Source organism: Apus apus, chromosome 4 (assembly GCF_020740795.1).
Source record: "Apus apus isolate bApuApu2 chromosome 4, bApuApu2.pri.cur, whole genome shotgun sequence".
NCBI lineage: Eukaryota > Metazoa > Chordata > Aves > Apodiformes > Apodidae > Apus > Apus apus.
Genome location: NC_067285.1, coordinates 106234256 through 106252738, shown reverse-complemented (window position 1 = coordinate 106252738; position 18483 = coordinate 106234256).

Sequence of the window (18483 nt, the reverse complement as noted above, 5' to 3'; positions counted from 1 at the left end):
TAGCCTATTTACAGCAACACATGAAATTGTTTACTTTAAAATATAAATGTAATTAGAAAGGTATAATTACAGATAAGACTGTGCCTCTTTGAGCCACCTCAAATGATAGCTTCAAATTATAACAAGAAAATAGGATCAAAATTAATGGCCTTGATTAATTTCATTATGGAGCAGAGGGAATGCCACTAAGCACGGGATAAGCTGATGCTGCCTGACCTCATTTCATCCCTCCTCTCCCTCTGCAACAGAGGAGCGCCCGATAACGCACCAGGTGAGCCGCTCCTGCCCAGGGCGTTGCTAAGCAATCCGCTGCAGGGTTGGGAAAGTTGAGGGCTTAATATACGGTACCTGGGAGCAGAGATTAACTTGATTTTATGTTTTCTTTTCTTTCCAGGTATTAAGGGAACTAGGGTGGCTGAACTGAAGTAGTTTGGAATTTGAAATCAACCCAGATTTAAAGCAGGCCTTGGTATTTGTGTGCAGGCTGAACCGATTTATCGTGCATGTTATGTGCTGAGTTGCAAAACCTTGCTGAATTAACAGGAGGAACAATTTGATTTGTCATTACTAATAGGGATGTAACTAAATTAGTCTCCCACATACTTTATGCTGATGAGGTCATGCTTAGATTTCCCTTTGTAGGTCTACATTCTCACCAGCTTTAATCACAGCTAAGAAACATATCGTATGAGTAACACTATGATGAAATACCAAAGTGTTTTCAGAGGGGTTTAGAAACCCAAGAAAATAATGGAAATCAAAATCAAAGATATGCTTTAATATTCAGCCCTATGTTGTATATTTGATTAAATATTAATTCACAGCAATGTGTTGGGTACTTACAACTAAGCTCTCTTGACTCACTTGAAATGCACAGTCACGTATATAAACTTGGCATTTGAAAAAGGACAAGTCAACGCTGTAGATCCCACTTAAATCTTTTCTTGCTTAATTAGTGGCCTAACCCTGCCCTTTTAAGTTGTTGACTTGATCACAGTTGTGGAGTTAGGAAAATATTGCTGTAAGATAAATGTGATAAATATGCAGGCTTTGAAAACTGCAGTGTCTCTGCAATTTTTATTTTATTCTATTATTTTTTTAAAGCAAAGCAACGAGAGGTGAACAGATGCCAACCAAATTCTGGCTTATTCAAAGAATTAAAGAATTTGACTTCTACTACCAACAGCACAACAGCCATCTGGATGGGAATACTGGGAATTGAGCTGGTTTCTAATTAATATGAGGAAAAAAGAAAAAGCCACTCAGGAGAGCAGCTTCCTGAAGTACTTAGTGGGATACAATGTAGGAAAAGAAGCAGGAGGCTCACAGTACAAGCTGGGAAGCTGAAACATCTGAACTACAGCAACACACCTCAGCATTTGTCCTCATCAGAAAACCTGAGAGAAGAGGGTACAGGTTAGCTGAGTGCTGCCTCTGCCTTGCAGCTTCTCAGGTCCTGCATTACATCCTTGACCATGGCCAATACATCCACAACTATCAGTGAATGATCTGCTATCTTCAGCCCCTGCTCTGACCCATCAAACATAGTCAGTACTGGAATGGAGGTACCTTTTTCCCCATCCACAGCTCTCTTAGTTCCAGCATCTTGCACTGAAATTTCTTGAAGATTGTTGCTTGTGCAAAACTGCTAATAGCATTTCATTTGGTATCAGTGCTTTGATCTCCCCACTTAAATACCACATTAATTCAGAGCTCCCCTGGGTGGATGAGTTCACAGTATTAGTTAACCTCTTTTGCTGCAAGTCTCAAATATGATGTAGAAATAATTCTGTGCATTGTGACAGAAACAAAAACTCATCCTTAATTAAGAGTATAAAGAGATTTCTATCCTTAAGACTAACCAGAATTCAGACACCAGCTCTTTGGCACTGCTTTTTCACTGCATTAAAGCAAAGCTCCAAATTCTGCATGATCAGTCTCCTGATCAGAAAACAGGCCATTTTCCTGAATACCAGAATGCAGCTGTGAGCAATGAGCTAGCTAGATGCCTAAAACATTTTGATATTGATCCTTCTTTTGAGAACAGAAACTGAGCTGCAAATTTTGGGAACACCCAAATTTTATTACTGTTGTCAATATGTAAATGGTTTATTGCTATTTTAAACTCCTATGTAAGTCCTTCAAGGTGTTATTGACTGGATCCAAAAAGGGATCAAGCTCAGGTTTTGCAAAGAGCCTCTCAACTGCTACCCACAGATTTCTGACTTCTTCCCAAGAACGTGCCTGTGGGTGTCTGACCATCTAAATCCTGACAGTGCTGAGCTGGCTGGAGCCTGAGCTTTCCATTTCTCTTCCCAAGAGCTGTCAGGTATGCCCCAAGCACAAAAGGGTGACTTTACCACACAGTGCCAGAAGAAGGCTCCTTGCTGCTGGTGGTAGTTACTTCCATGTAGGACTCCAGTCTGTACTTCTTGGTGTTTGTTGTTTGGTTGTTGTTGTTTTTGTTTTGTTTGGTTGTTTTTTTAAATCTAATTACATTTTAATGTTATATTTCCAGCTTCCTATCTGCAACCAGTCAACTGAATGCTGCAAGGTCTGTGCTTGGTTTTACACTTGTCCTGCCCCCAGCATTCTTGCCAGCAGGACCAAGGCTGCTGTGGATGCTGCAGGGTCAGTCCTGCAGTCCTCCAACACTGTCCATGGTCTGGCAGAGCTCACATCTTCTGGTTTGGGACGAGTCCTGCCCATTGTATGAAAACAGGGAGTATCACCACTAGCACATACAGCATCATCCAACCACTGTGCTGCTACGGTGGACTGAATTCCAAGTAAATTCCACTAACAATATCTCCATATCATCTCAAGGGAAAAACAAACCCCTCTTTCGACTAGACAGGGCTGCCACCTGGAGGCACCCCAGTTTTCCTACAGAGAAGGAAGTGTTGATACGAGACTGCAGGCTCCAGAGATGTCTGACTGGGCACGTAGGACATTCTCGCAGCCAAGTTCTGCAGCTAAGGAGGGGGCAATTTTGGCACCTCCATTAAGCAGAGGCTCTACATTAGAGGCCGCTCTGGGGTTAATTAGGGTGGTTATGTGCCCCCCAGACTCAGCCAGAGTTCTCTCAGGGGCTTTCTCTCCAAGGTCCATGTAGGACCCTAACTCCAACCCTAGCTGATGTAACACTGTTAAATAGACAAGGACCTAAAGCACTTCCATCTTCCCCAGTGACCCCAGGCAAACTCAAACACCCTCACCCTTAACTGACTTTTCTCTGGTCAGTACCAGACGCTGGTTTCCTTTTCAGTGTGAGTCTTGCAGAAGTCCAGGCATTACCCAGGGGCACCAGTTCCCCCAGGACCAGCAACGAGCACGGCCGGGTTGCGACAGGGCTTGTGGCACCACAGGCTGCGTCAGAGCCCACCCCGGGCAACGTCAGGCAGCTCAAGCAAGAGGAAGCAGCCTCGGGAACACTGAACCGCTGCGGATTTCTCGAGAAGTCAAGTGGTGAAGCAGAAATGAAAGACGCAACTGAGCACCCAGAAATTCACCCTGTCAGCACACAGCTGCCATCAGCCCACCACCTCTCGCCTGCCTGGGCTGGGGGATGATTAGTTTGCCCTGCACAGAGCAGCTCTTCTTTTGCACGAGGTTCTGGGCAGCAAAGTAGCTGAGCAAGGAGGGGGAGGGGAGTTGTGGTGGGGCTTACTGCGCCTGCCCCCTCACCTCCTGTGGTGGCCAGGGGTGTTTGTCCACCCCTGTGAACACAGCTGTATCCTGGTCCTTTTGCAGTACCTGGAAGGGCAGGTCAGTAGGAGTAAAGAGAAGGGACAAGGAAAGGAGGGAGCTTCTCAGGAGAACACAGAAGGTGTGTGACAGGAACAAGAAACCCTTCAAATGTTCACGTCCCAACAGAAAGTCACCACCAGTGTCTGCTGTTTAGAGGGCATCACTGGAAAATGCACCCTGCACAGCTGCTCTAGCAAAGGGCTGTTCCCACAGAAACATGGCTCAAAGAGTTTATTTTCTTTTCCTAAAATACAGAAAATGCAAGCATGACTGTGGGATTTCCAGGGTTCATAGAAATAACACCATTTTGGCATCCATTTCTGTTTCATATGCAACATGGGGAAGACAGACCCTGATACCTTCACACGCTTTGAGCTTTACTCCACACGTGACATTTTGGGCACTGTCTGTAAGGAGATGCTCCAAATGAGCTGAGGTGTTGCAAGCCACCACCTGGCAAACAAATAAGCAGCTGCTTCTTTGCCCAAAGAACAGATTTATTCTCCCTCCCCAAAATACTAGAAGAGTAAAAGACCTCACAGCATGACTCGACAGGGACGTAATCCCAGAGAAGAGGCTGCTTTAACCCATCTCTTCATAGTCTGGCCATAGGAAGGCCCCTCAGCAGAGGCCTGAGGTAGATGATCATGATGTTAGCAAAAACGGAGGGAAAAAAAAAAAAAAGAGCCCAAACCTACCTCATTTTTATTTTTCAGTAAAAATTATGAAGGACGTGAATTTTTAAGCAGTGGTCAAGTAAATTCACTGGTTATGGGACTCAAATCTCACTATTTTACTTGCCTTATCTAAAGTAAATCTTACCTTTCATCTCCCCTGCTCCTTGTCTTGCCCCGATTTTTCTGTTAGCTCCAGTTTCCCCAATGATGGGAAATTTTTCCTCTGTCCCCAAGTGGGTTTCATTAGTTTGCCACAGTTTCTGCTGCTTGTGCTCTGTGATGTTGTGCTAAAACATTCATGTGGTGATACAGAGCTGAACTCAAATCAATCAACCTTATGGGGTGGTTGAGGACACCAAACCCAAATCTTCATTTGAACATTCACCACTGCATGTCTTCCCACAGAAGCAAAGACCTTTCTGACATCCTCATTTTGCACCTCAGCTGTGAGGGCTCAGAGCAGGGGTCAGTCTGATCCCCTCATTAAACAGGTGAACTTGCAAAGGATGGCACATCACGAGGTCAAACCAGGTAACAGACTAACCCCATCTCCATCTTGGCTCAAGTTGACAGCATTTCTCCATCTCCTGGAAACAAAATGTAGAACCATATTTCACCACAGAGCATTAAAGAGCATACCGAAATCATAGAACGGTTGGAAGGGACCTTAAAGATCATCAGATTCCAACATCCCTGCTATGAGCAGGGACACCTCACACCAGACCACGCTGCCCAAAACTTCATCCAACCTGGCCTTGAACACCTCCAGGGAGGGGGCTTCCACAACCTCCCTGGGCAACCTATTTCAGTACCTTACTACCCTCATGGTGAAGAATTTCTTCCTGATGTCTAACCTAAATCTCCCCTCTTTCAGTTTAAAACCACTACCCCTTGTCCTATCAATGTCTTCTCTGATGAAAAGCCCCTTCCCAGCTTTCCTGTAGGCCCTTCAGGTACTGGAAGGTGCTATAAGGTCTCCCTGGAGCCTTCTCTTCTCCAGGCTGAACAGCCTCAACTCTCTCAGCCTGTCTTCATAGCAGAGGTGCTCCAGGCCTTTGATGATCTTCATGGCTCTTCTCTGGACCCTCTCCAACAGCTCCATGTTTTTCCTGTGCTGAGAACTGTACACAGTATTCCAGGTGGGGTCTCACCAGAGCAGAGTAGAGGGGCAGAATCACCTCCCTGGCCCTGCTGGCCACACTTCTCTTGATGCAGCCCAGGACACAACTGGTTCTCTGGGCTCCAGCACTGGTGGCTCATGTCAAGCTTCTCATCAACTACCACCCCCAAGTCCTTCTCCTCAGCACTGCTCTCCAGCCATTCTCCCCCAGCCTGTATTTGTGCCTGGGGTTGTGCTGACCCAGGTGCAGGACCCTGCACTTGGCCTTGTTGAACTTCATGAGGTTGGCACTGGCCCACCTCTCCAGCCTGTCAAGGTCCCTCTGGATGGCGTCCCTTCCCTCTAGGGTGTCAACCACACCACACACGTTGGTATTGTCAGCAGATTTGCTGAGGATACACTCAATCCCACTGTCCATGTCTCCAACAAAGATGTTGAACAGCACTGGTTCTAATACTGACCTCTGAGGAACACCACTCGTCATTTGCCTCCACCGGGACACTGAACCATTGACCACCACTCTCTGGGTGTGGCCATCCAGCCAATTACTTATCCAGCAAGTGGTCCATCTGTCCAACCCATGTCTTGTCAGTCTGGAGACCAGGATGTCATGTGGGACAGTGTCAAATGCCTTGCACAAATCCAGGTAGATGATGTCAGTTGCTCTGCCACCATCCACCATCTCTGTAGCCTTGTCATAGAAGGCCACCAGATTGGTCAGGCATGTCTTGCCCTCAGTGAAGCCATGTTGGCTGTCACCAACCACCTCCTTATCTTCCATGTGCTTAGCAGATTTTCCAGGAGGATCTGTTCCATGATCTTGCTGGGCACAGAGGTGAGACTGACTGGCCTGTAGTTCCCCAGGTCTTCCTTTTCCCCCTTTTTTTAAAAACAGGGTCTATGTTCCCTTTTTTCTAGTCAGTGAAAACCTCACCAAACTGTCAGGACCTCTCAAATATGATGGACAGAGGCTTAGCAACTGTACCCTCTGCTTCCTTTCCAGCTGGTGCTTCCTCACCCTCTTAATACGCATTCCTACATGCACTGTTCTGCTGAGCAATAATCTTTAAGACACAGTTCTTCCCATCTGTGCCAGGGTTTATGCAGCATTTGCCCTGCTCCTGCTAATGGTGGAGCTCTTGTCCAAACACACACCTCTTCCTTGCTCACCTCAAGGCCATCGCCGTCCCTCTCAGACCAAGCTGTATCTCTACACTTGACAGCTGAGTAAACCATTGCCAGCAGGATTTTACCACCTTATGCCCACAGACTGTTAATCTGCAAAAAACATTTTCTCCAGTTTGTTTGAAAATATTCAGTGCCTTTACAATTTTTTTGTTATTATTTCATTTGATTTGTGGCTCACTCGTCACAACTCAGCTCCAGCTCCCCATCTCACTGGGGCTGGTTCCTCTCCCTTCACTAGCAAGCAGCCAGGGTCTTGTTGCTAGTGCTAAAGGAGATGCAGTTTTAAATTCCCTTTCCACCTGTTCTGAAGATGGACATTATGGAGGTACAGAAACATAAAGGGGTGTAACACAGGCAGCCTGCAGGGATTCGAAAACCAAATTATCGAAAGAAACTTCATTCTGAAATATCTTTACTGAGTCCTTCTTCTAAAGGGAGTGAAGATTTCCCATCCCTTAAGAGCTTTCACTCAGCACAGACTGGCAGCAGTCCTCCGAGGGGAAATCAGAACATAAATGGCAAAACAAATACTATTTTTCCCCTCAAAATAGGCCAAAGATAAGAAAGTTACCCTTCATTGCATCCATGGAGTATAGGTGGGTGCCCAGCCAGTACAGACCTGTACGTTCAAGGGACAGCTGTGCCATTTAACTGGGCTGATATGGAGGTTTAGTCACTTCTCAGCAAATGTAGACACTTCTATAAAATAAAATATAAAATATAAACATAAAATATAAAATAAGTAAAAGAATGGCTGTCATTTTACTCCTGCCCCAGGTTGAGGATGGGTGATGTAACACTCTCAAAACAGTCCCACTGGGTTTTGTCACATATGGCTTTTGCCAAGAGACAGTATCTTCCCCCTGGGGCAGCAGGGTCACATCAGGACAGCGCTGTGAGATGACAACCCTGCTGCTAGGCAGACACACTGCCTGGAGCTAGGGTTTGAGCAGGCACTTTTCCACTGTTCTTAGCTTAGCCATACCCTCAGGTGTTAGGAAAAGAAGGGTGACACTGTCCTCCATAGGACACTGCCAGCTTAGGCCACATTCGTTGCTCTGGCTGCAGAGTCACCCCTCTCACAGTGTCCTGGCAGAGGGTGAGCTTGCTGCTCCAGGATTTGATGGGAGGGAGGAAGAGAGGATGCTCTACCAGATGTGAGCTGGAGATTTGCCTGAGGAAGGGCAGCTGCACCGGCCTTCAAAGACTTTTCTCTTTTTAAATAACACATCAAGATTATTATTTTTTTTCAACTCTGTCCCCATTTTAAAGAGAGGTCCCAGTGTAATTTCCATGCTAATCAGATGGAAGCTTGCAAAATACATTTCCTTCAAGATGTAGGGGCATGTATTAAGTTAACTCCGGGTGACCTGTAACTCTGCCAGTGACACACACTATTTAAATCCACGCAAATGAAAACCTTGCCCACACCACAGGCAAATTCTTTGCTTTTTCCATACTGCTCACATGGAGCTGGAAGCATTTGTTGAGTGAAGTCTTAGTGATGCATTTCAGCAATAATTCATACTCTATACATAATTTAGGACCTCTCTGCAGTTCCCCCCATAACACAGCGTGTACACACAGGGCCAGACGGCAGCTTTAAGGAGGCTCCAGGCATAATCCACAGCAAGAAGTTTGATCCATCTCCAATTTGCACCTGCCAGATCACGAAGGGAGCTAACTGGATTAAAATATTGTAATTATAATTTCATTTACGTGTGGTAAAACTTTAGGGAAACATTTTAAATGGTAGAAAATTTGAGGCTGCAGTCTCTGAAGTCTGCTTCTTAAAAGCATAATGCTCCCTCCCTCCTCCATTGCCTGAGACTGGAGTTTTATTCCTAGGGAAAGGTGAGCTTGATGAGTGGTGTGTGTGTAGCCAGCATTGCACACAGATCACAAAACACTGCTTGGTTTGATCATGGTCGTATTTATCAAGGCTCCTTGGATGCCTTTGATATCATCAGTCAATGGTTACTGTGCCCAACTCTCCCTGCTGCCTCTACCTGGGCAAAATTAGCCTTACAACACCCATAAAACACCTGACCCTGCAGTCCAGCATACAGTCAGTTGCAGGGGTGACTGCAAGTCCAGAAGAGGAGTGGAAAGACCTTTTCTTGGACTATGGTAGCAGCCCCCATTTCTTATCCACAGGGAGACAGTCCCATGTTTTGGGGGCAAGAAGCTGCTCCTGGATGCCCCAAGGAGGGTTAAACCAAGAGCTGGTGCCCCAAACTTTCCTCAGAAATAGGACACATGTCCCCAGATGGGGCTAGAAAACCCCCCTCCTCCACTGTTGCGCTTCTGAAACAGTGGCAAGCAGGGATGATATGCTGCATCTGTGCCAATGTCTGTCACCAAAGAGCAGGGAAAACACATGCACGTGGTGTCATGTGATCAATTTCCAAGACTAATGAAGCAGAATACAAGAAAGGCCAAAAATAACACAAACCCACATCTCCTCACACGTAGTGGGTGCTCTTTAGGGGAGATAACTGAGTAGAGCAGCAGATTTGCTTAGCAGATTTAAGAGCCAGACCTGGGCATCAGTTGAATACCTCAGCCTGGATCAGGTATGAAGCCACTCCTGTCAACCAGGTGCTCAACAGTGAGTTGTGTGTCAGAAAATGTCTAACTAACTTCTCTATTTCTTCTGTGACACTGATTCAGGAATCAACAGTCACAGCCATGCTGAGAAATAAGATGTAATTTTGCAATGCTCTTGCTTTCACAATAGCCTTAGGGTCTCCTCTAGTCTGCTGTGGAGCTGAAATGGAGATACTGATCAAGAACAACTTCAAGCCTCACTGAATGACCAGGCCTTAGAGTGTACAAATGTTATGCAGTCATCAGGAGTAGTAAGGCAGTGATAGGAGAATAAATATTACCCTTACAAGGCAGGGGGGGGGAAAAGAAGGAAACTCCATTTTAGGGAGTGTACTAACCTTTCACATGAGGACAGGAGGCTTTGGAAAGTCTAGTTTGTAATTCAGACCCAGCTCATGTGAATGAAGCATGGGAGCACATGAGGACAGCTTTGGTAGCTGCCTCAGCACCTTGCATGACGGTTGGCAGCCTGGAGCCTCCTGCTGACACACTTACCTGATCTCAAGGTTACAGCTTATTTTTGGGGCAGCCAACTCAATACACAATACATGGATCTGATTTTCAAAGGGCAAGCACCCCACCCAGTCTGGAAATGGGGAGACTTTGTAAGACATGTTCCATCAGACAGGCAGAAATCAATGCCTGCTTGATTGTTAGCCATTCTGGAAACCTCCGCCTTGGTGAGTCAGCCGAGGCGCCTGGCACACCTGGCAAGCGGGAAGGGAAGCCGGTTTGGGGATTTTTTTTTTTTCCTCCACCCCAAAGTTTCCAACTTGAGCTACACAGGCAGCAGACAGCCTCGCTGGGAAACTGCCCAGCAGGGAACACAACACAAAACCCGTTTCTGGTCTCACCATCTCTCATCTAACATGTCTAAAGAATATGTGGCTGATGAGTACCCTCTCTCTAGAAAAAACGCAAAGCTCACCAAAGCCAGATATTTGATGATCTTCTGTTAACTGCACAAGCCCAAGGGAAAGGAAAAAAAGATTTAAAAGTGAATTAACTATAATCGATTTTTTGCTGGGCTGTCTCCAAGACAGACGAGCAGCAGGGACAGTTGTGCAGAAACACACCAAACACAGTTGGTTCAGGTAGATCAGAAACAGCTTTGCCACTCACACAGTTCTTCCAAGCTTTAAGTCAGCCATGACAGGCCTAGCCTGGATTTCTATTCTCCCCCTGGCCACTCCAGAAAATTATCAGGTCTGTCCATTTCCAACAGGCATAGCCTGCAATGGAAAGCTGAGCAGCACAGTTCTTGTCACTAGAACAACCACAACTTCTTTGCATGTATGCAACATGCAAAAGTGTCTTCAAACTGTCTGTGCTTACTTGTTGAATTCCCATGCCTTAGCTAGACACCACCAAGGAACATCAGCCTTCCCAGGTTTAAAGCATCAACTCACCTCTGTATACAGTCAGTGCATCCTCCCCAAGGCTGGAGCATCCACACATCAGCAGCCACTTCATATCTCCACTCAACATGCTTTTGCCAATTCTGTGTCCCACTTGTGCTCCAGATGTACATTTGGTCTTTCAGGTCTCCTCACTTGAATGGTATTAATATAAAACTGACCTTGCTACAAAGACAAAACAGGTCCATGGAAATAAAACTTTCAACATTTAGCTGTCAAATGCATGCTAATAATGATTTGTAATCGTTGCATTTCTGTGAACCAAGTGATATGACCTTGGTGCTTTGAAGAGGAGAGCAGCCCATCAGCAAAACTGTTGCCTTGGTTTCCTTGAGACACAACAGCAAGTGTCCATCTCCATAGTACACGAGCTTCTGGTTATCTAAGCAGAGCTGAGCACCAAAGCATACAAGTAAGCTGATAAAACCCTGAGAGGCAGGGGAGCTCAACATATCAGGGCTCTCCCAGCTTGGCTCAGCAACACCACATCGGACCATCCAGTGGCAGAACCAGCTGGGAACCATGATACAACTGACTCTTCCTGATTGTGGGATGGCTGCAGAGCCAAAGGCTGTAAAATTTAATGCTATGTTATTCTGGAGATCCCAGCAGGAGTTGTGGTGGTCTCCTGGGCATTGCACTCAGAAGAAAACAATTGCTATAAGGCATCATCTACGTGTTATGCCATGGTAAAGTTTCCAGCACCATTGGCTATAGTGAGCTCCATAGCCCTACCACAGTCCCTGCCAGGATCAAGGGATCATTTATTTGAAGACACAATTATGCTGTGCAGGTCCAAGCTGCTTAGCATGTATTTCTTTGCCTCACCAGTGACACAGGCTTGCCTGCTGTGCTGGCAGCTAAGGGACACTTGAACAACTCTTTAAACATCATTAACACTGCTCAGAAGCAGCCCAACACTTTTCCTCATGCTGTAATGAAGCTCAGTTTGTTTTTTTTACGATCCATAGCATTTACTTGGCAATGAGACTTTCCCACCTTTTCTCCTTGGAGGGTATCATAGAGATCCCCAGGAGATGGCTTCCCCAGAGAGGTGCATGGTCACTTGTGAAATGTGGCTTCCTCTTGTGATGGGACAAGGAAAGGAGGAGGCATGCAACTTGGATGTGAAAAGAATATTCTTTAACATAAGAAGGAAATCACAACAGCTAGAAGAAGGCTTATCTCACCCTCCTCTGAGGGTTATGCTCAGCTCCAAGCTCCATCTTGCTACGTCACAGGGAGAGACCAGCAGCAGGATGAAAGGGTCTGGTCAAAGAAACATAGATGGCCAACCCTGGTATCCTGTGTCTCAGAAAAGACACAGACATGATGAGGGAGCCACCGTCTGCCACCCTGCAGAGGAATTCTACTTGTGGTGTGAACTGTCTGCTTGTGCACTGAGGAACGGATCGCTCAAGGTTAAATTGGATTAAACTGTTACAGCTCCACTTTCCCACGTGTGGTTTAAATTTAAACGCCATAAATTTAATCGTGAGTTATTAAAACCTTCTTGGCAAGGAGAACTCATCTCTGAAAGAAAAAAAATTCTCCAAGTTTGCAAACCCACAGGGAGGCCTTAAGTTAGCATTGAGATTTCCAAGCAGAGGGGAAGGAAGAGCTGAGGTATTTAATCAGCAGCGTGTGGGAGCAGGAGCCCTGTGGAGCAGCCTGGCTCTGCTCTGCCACGTCAGCTGCTCACCAGGTTTTCACGGTCAATGTCTTGGTCCCATGTGTTGTGCCCAGTGGCACAGACGCTTCTGGAGCACCGCGCCGTATGGCACAGTGGAGACAGCAGGATGTTCTGGGCTGGATGTGTGGAAACTTTTGTAAATACTCATCAGCATAAATTAACAAACAAGCAGCATGAGAAGCCTTGAAATGTCATTCTTCCCGGAAGTCCCATCCTTATAGTTCCACCTGCTATCACCCAGCCATGAGGTGATCTTTGCATGGGGTGGGTGTAAAACATCACGCCGAGTTTCAGCAGAAGCCACACAAGGATGGTCACGAGTGTCACGCACAGGGATGGCCAGTTCTGCATAGCTACTGTTCCTGGCCAGGCCAGGGAAGCCCTCCAGGAGGAATGTCTTGCCCTATTACTCCCTAAACCTACTAACAAAAGCCACAATGCAGACCACTGACAAATGCAGTAAGAGAAACAGGTAGAGAACTGGAAAGTAAAACGGCCTAGACCAAGTATTTGTGGCAAGGCAGCACAAGATGACACCCTTGGCCTTCCCCCCACCCCAAGGGAGGACATTAAACAGCAGGCCTGGCCAGGAGAGCTCAGCAGACACTCACCTGTACTGTGTTCTCCAGGTTCCACCTTCAGCCTCAGGGACCCGAACTGAGAGACGGCCAGAACTGGTGTCTGTTCACGGGTCGGCAGGAGCAGCAGTGGCCCAGGCTGCGCTGCCCCACACGCTTCCAAGGCCTGCCTCGTACCCGCTGCTGCTGGAGCGGCTGCTGGCCGGCCGCTCGGGGCCTCTCAGCGGCCCAGGGTCTGGTTTTCCAGCACGAAGCCTCCAGCAGGCTCCCGCATCAGCCCGGGCCGGCAAGGCCATCACCTTTAGGAGGGTGAAGCACAGAAATCCGGCCCTCGTCCTCATGCAGCCAGCGAGGAGATGAGGCAGCCCCTGGTGCTGCTGTCTTGGGGCGCAGCCGGGCCCCGGGACCGGCCGTCGCCTCAGGCGCTGAGCCTGAGCCACCTCAAACCCAGCTCCACGTCCAGGCTTTCCTGAGACTGGCCACACACCAAAACACCCCTCTTCTCCAGCAGCAATCCCAAGGGGATCTGGAGGCCTGGCTGCTTACGGGGCTCGCTGCTGCTTCCCGCCCCTCACCGCTGCTGCCGCGCTCGGGGGACACCGACCCGCTCCCGGCGCCCTGACTGACGTGACAAGAAGAGGAGTCGGCGGGTGCTTCGTTTCGTCGGTTTTGTTGTTGTTTTTTTTTGTTTGTTTTGGTTTGTTTTTTTTACTCTAAGACAGGAGGTTAATTGGGCTGTAACGGGCTGGCAGCTGCAGCATTTCCCAAACGTCACCCTCGGCCGCCTCCCCGAGAGAGCAGCCCCGGCACCGCCGCTGCGCCGGGCGGCCGCGCGGTGTCACACCGAGACCGGCTGCCCTGGGCTGCGGCTGCCGCTGCTGCCGCTGCTGCCGCTGCCTGCCCTGGGCTGCTGCTGCTGCCGCTGCTGCCGCTGCCTGCCCTGGGCTGCCGCTGCTGCCGCTTGCCCTCCTGCCCTCGGCTCCTGATGCTGCCTGCCTGGGCTGCCGCTGCTGCTGCTGCTGCCGCCTGCCCTGGGCTGCCGCTGCTGCTGCCTGCCCACTCTCCTGTCCACCCTCAGCTGCTGCCTGCCCGTCCTCCTGCCTGCCTGCTCTCCTGCCCGTCCTCCTGCCTGCCTGCTCTCCTCCCTGCCTGCTCTCCTCCCTGCCTGCTCTTCTGCCTGCCGTCCTGCCTGCCCGCACTCCTGCCCGCCGTCCTGCCTGCCCGCACTCCTGCCCACTCTCCTGCCTGCCTGCTCTCCTGCCAGCCTGCTCTCCTGCCTGCTGTCCTGCCTGCCCGTTCTCCTGTCTGCCCTCTCTCCTGCCTGCTGTCCTGCCTGCCCGCTCTCCTGCCTGCCTGCCGTCCTGCCTGCCCGTTCTCCTGCCTGCCCTCTCTCCTGCCTGCTGTCCTGCCTGCCCGCTCTCCTGCCGGCCCGCTCTCCTGCCCGCTCTCTTGCCCTCACCTGCTGCCCACCCGCTCTCCTGCCCGCCCTCAGCCGCTCGGGCCGCCGGCAGCCGCTCTCGGCAGCCACAAAGCAGCGTCTCCCGCTCCGGGCACACAGGCCCGGGCCGGTGTGAGGCAGCCGGGGAGCGGGGCGAGGCTGAGGCAAAGGCTGGGCGGAGGGTACGAGCCGCTGGCCGCGTTTTGTGCCAAAAGGGTTAGAAATAAAAGCTGCCAGTCTGATTTTCATCCCGCCCAGGGATGCTGCTCCTTTCCCCAAAGGGCTCTGTGGCTTCGCGCTGCATCTCGCCGCCTCCGACGGGTTCGCGAGCATTAAAACTCCTAGTGAAGTTCTCAGCAGCAGCAGCAGCGCAGCAAAGCCAGGCTGAGCTGGGGCTTCCTTCGGTGGCCCCGTGCGGGGAGCAGAGGCCTCCGAGGCGCTTGTGCCAAGCCCTGCAGCCACGGGTCACCTCCCAGGCAGTGCGAGGTGCGGGAGCTTTCCGGGCTGAACGACGTGCACTCGACCCGAACGTTGTGCTTCGCGCTGGCGCGCCGAGGCTCGAACACGTGCAAGTGAGGCACAGAGGGGAAGGACTCGGTGTCCCCCTCAATGCACCCAGCTTCCATGCAGCTGAGTGCTTGGTCTGAAGTGTAATTGACTCCACACTTCCAAGCCCTGGTGCTGGGGCAGCAGGGTCGTTTGTGAAAGCACTGCCTTCTCCTCACCCCCAGCCACTGAGCCGCTGGAGGAGGAGAAACTGTGATTTGGCAAGATGACTTAGAACAGATTTTCTGCCTTTTAAATATGTTTGTTTTGTTGAAATACAACTTTGAGACGCCAGGCCTTAAAAATACTCAAGGGCCCCAGTAGAGAAGCTACAAAAGACAAAGCCTGGTGCCTGTTGGACGTGATGTGAGCAGCCAGGGATGCCCCAGCAGGATGGGGGCACAGGGGGCATCCCATGGTGGAGGTGGGAAGGAGGAGAAATGTTTTAGCATGTGGCAGATTTGGAAGAGCTCATGAAGATCCACGAGAGCAGTGCAGAGCCTCCACACACCCAAAACACCTGAGGACAGCGAGGAGCCAGAGTTGGAGTCACACACCACAGCAATAATCTGCTGGCAGCAGCATGCCCGGAGCCAGCAGCTCTGGTGCTCTGGCATCCCCAGGAGGAGCCCGTGCTAGCACAGGCACTTCTCAAGCTGCTAATTGGTCTAGTCAACATATAGCATGGAGGCTGGCAAGATGAGGAGTTAAAACGTTTGGAAAAAGGGAAGCAAGCCAAGAAGGGAGCTGGGAAAGCTGAGTGGCCCAGGAAGCATGAGATGGCTGGGACGTGCTTACACAGCCTGGGATCTGCAGGGCAAGCCTCTAAGATGCTTCCCTGAGCAGACAGGCAGAGCCAGCCATTCCCAAATGCAATTAACTGCCTTGTTACCATATAAGCAAAACAAACCAAGCAGCCTCTGCTGTGTTTAACAAGGGGAGAGATTAACATAAGACACAAACATCATCCTCCAGACTGCAGCCATGACCCACACCCTCCAGCCTGGCCCCTGTGGCTCTCCCCGCCAGCTACTCCCTGGGTGCAGATTTTAGATGTCTTCTGCTGTTTCAGGGGTGCTGACCCCACACCAATCCAGCCAGCACTCAGCATCCTCATGTGCTGAACCACCCCTCATGTCAGCAAATACCTGCTGCGATGGAGCTGCTCCTGTAGACCCAGATGGAAGTGACGGACATGAAAGCCAAATTGTCTTAAGAGGTCCACCTTGACCACCAGTGTCCTTGATGTGTTCAGCAGGTCTGGAAAATTTTAACAAGCCAAACAAGGCCAGAGGCTCCTTTTAGGATGACAGCAGCCTGCCAAAGGGGAAGGGAACCTATGGCACACCAATCACTTTTAGAGGACCAGGAGTTGACATTTTTTAGCTGGCACAGAGAGCCACCACAGGCCTCAATTTACATGGCACAACACCCTTCTTTTGGAGCAGATAGGCATTTCCCACAAGCTCTCTTCTTCCCACCAGACACATCCCTACATAAGGGTCCAGGTGACAGGCAGAGAACAAAAGGTCCCTTGACATGCAGAAGGAACAGAGGACTGACCCTGAGATCCAAGGTTAAGCTCCAAAGAGCCACTAAAACATCAGAGCTGGAGACTTCATCATCTCAAAGACATTCAGTCCACTGAGAAGATTAAGTAAAGGAAACTGCACTTACCTCCATGATGAGGTACACATGATTTATGGAAGGGATTATTCATGATTGTTTGAGATAGCAGGACAGGATGATCTGATCTTTTGTTTCCAGGTCTTTTAATAAATTCTTCTGTAGGATGGAGATAACATACCTACAGCAGCCACAGAGTGTTCACATCTGCTGTAGTTTCAGTACAGGCAGCTGCACCGCTGTGTCTGTAGGAAGCCCCTGACATGTTAAAAATCCTAGTGATCATAAGTAGAGAGTTCACCACAACTAGCAGTTCACTCTTTCAGCAGCTGACTATCCACAGGAGAATTAGCCTCTTTCTCACGTGGATTTGTTCAAGTTGGCTCAACTTTTGGCCATTGGTTCCCATTAGACACTTGCCAGCTGGGTGGAGGAGCCGTGCTTACCAGATTTTTGCACCCAGTGTAGGCATTTACAGGGTAGTCAACTGCAATTAGTCTTCTCTTTGATACATTCAACAGATTGCAACCCTGAAGATTTCCAAGCCCTTAGTCACTCCCATAGCTTTTCCCTCACAGCAGAACCCACCAGAAGTGTTCGCTGGCTCAACAAATCCCCCTTTTTAGCTACATCTTTCTTCTTGCCAGGTGCTTAAGCCATTTTATAAATGTCACAAACAGAAGGAACCCTGCAGAGGCTCACAAAGCCACCAGCACTGCAGCCCATCAGCTCATGGGGCAGCAATACAGGTACCATTTGGCAAGAACCGATTTCCTCGGGCAGCGAATGCCGTGACAACATCGGAACCTTGGGAGGCACTGGAAAGCCTCCAGGAGCAGCATGCCAGGCAGAGAGGGCTTGATCACACCGAGCTGGTATGTTCCACGGCTTCTGCGCTGTTTGTACTCAGAGGAAGCACTTTCATAATTGCTTGATTTGGGATTCATTATGTTTTCTGTTTAAAACCAGACTAATATTATTTAAGGATTGGAATTCATTTGCACTGTGCGATTAGATTACACTATGAGGATCATCTGTTGCATAACGGGAATTTGAGATTTTTTAAAAGGTGAGCAATACATTTTTTTCTTTCTGCCCCCTTTCTTACTGCAGCAAGCAAGCAGAAAATAAAATTAAAAATATCAACAAGCAAAAAGACAATAGCCTCTCTGCCCTCCCCCCCCCCCCACCTGGCAAGGACTAGTTCTGTTAACATGGGGCTATAGGAGCAGCACGCCCAGTGCACTTGAGTGGATTTTTCTCCAAGCTACTTGAAAATACCCTCCATGCAGCAGGTAAGACAACACACCACATTCCTTTTGGAATTTGATTTTAGCAAAACAATGGGAAAAAATTCCCCTCAGGCTGTGTCCCTTGAGCTGGTCAGTCCTGGGCTTCTCCCTGCAGCAGGGCCAGGTCGCAGCTGCTCCTGCTGCTCGGTCAGGTCCCAGGTCCCCCTGGTGCCTTTCAGTGACCAAGGCTGGTTCTCCATTTGGGTATTTTTAGTAAGCACAATCAAGAGTATTTTCCTAAGAAGACCTAAAGCCTCCTCACTTCACATCAGCCTTGACTTGTTTGTTGTTTTTTTTTACTGCAGCAACTGCTTGGTTCTTGTCCAGTGTAAGTTGAATAGAAGCAGTAACTAAATAGAAGTTCACATCCAAACCCTCAGCTTGTCACAATGTAGGTTTTTGAGGCAGACACTGGTCACAGTTGTCTGTCTGGAAGTAAAAAAAACAGCCATGTTTCAAACACTGCCTAAGGAAAAGAAATCTGGAGGAGATATTTTCCCTGAGTTTAGAGTCTAACTCCAGTATTATTCCTCTAAAGAGAAAGAAG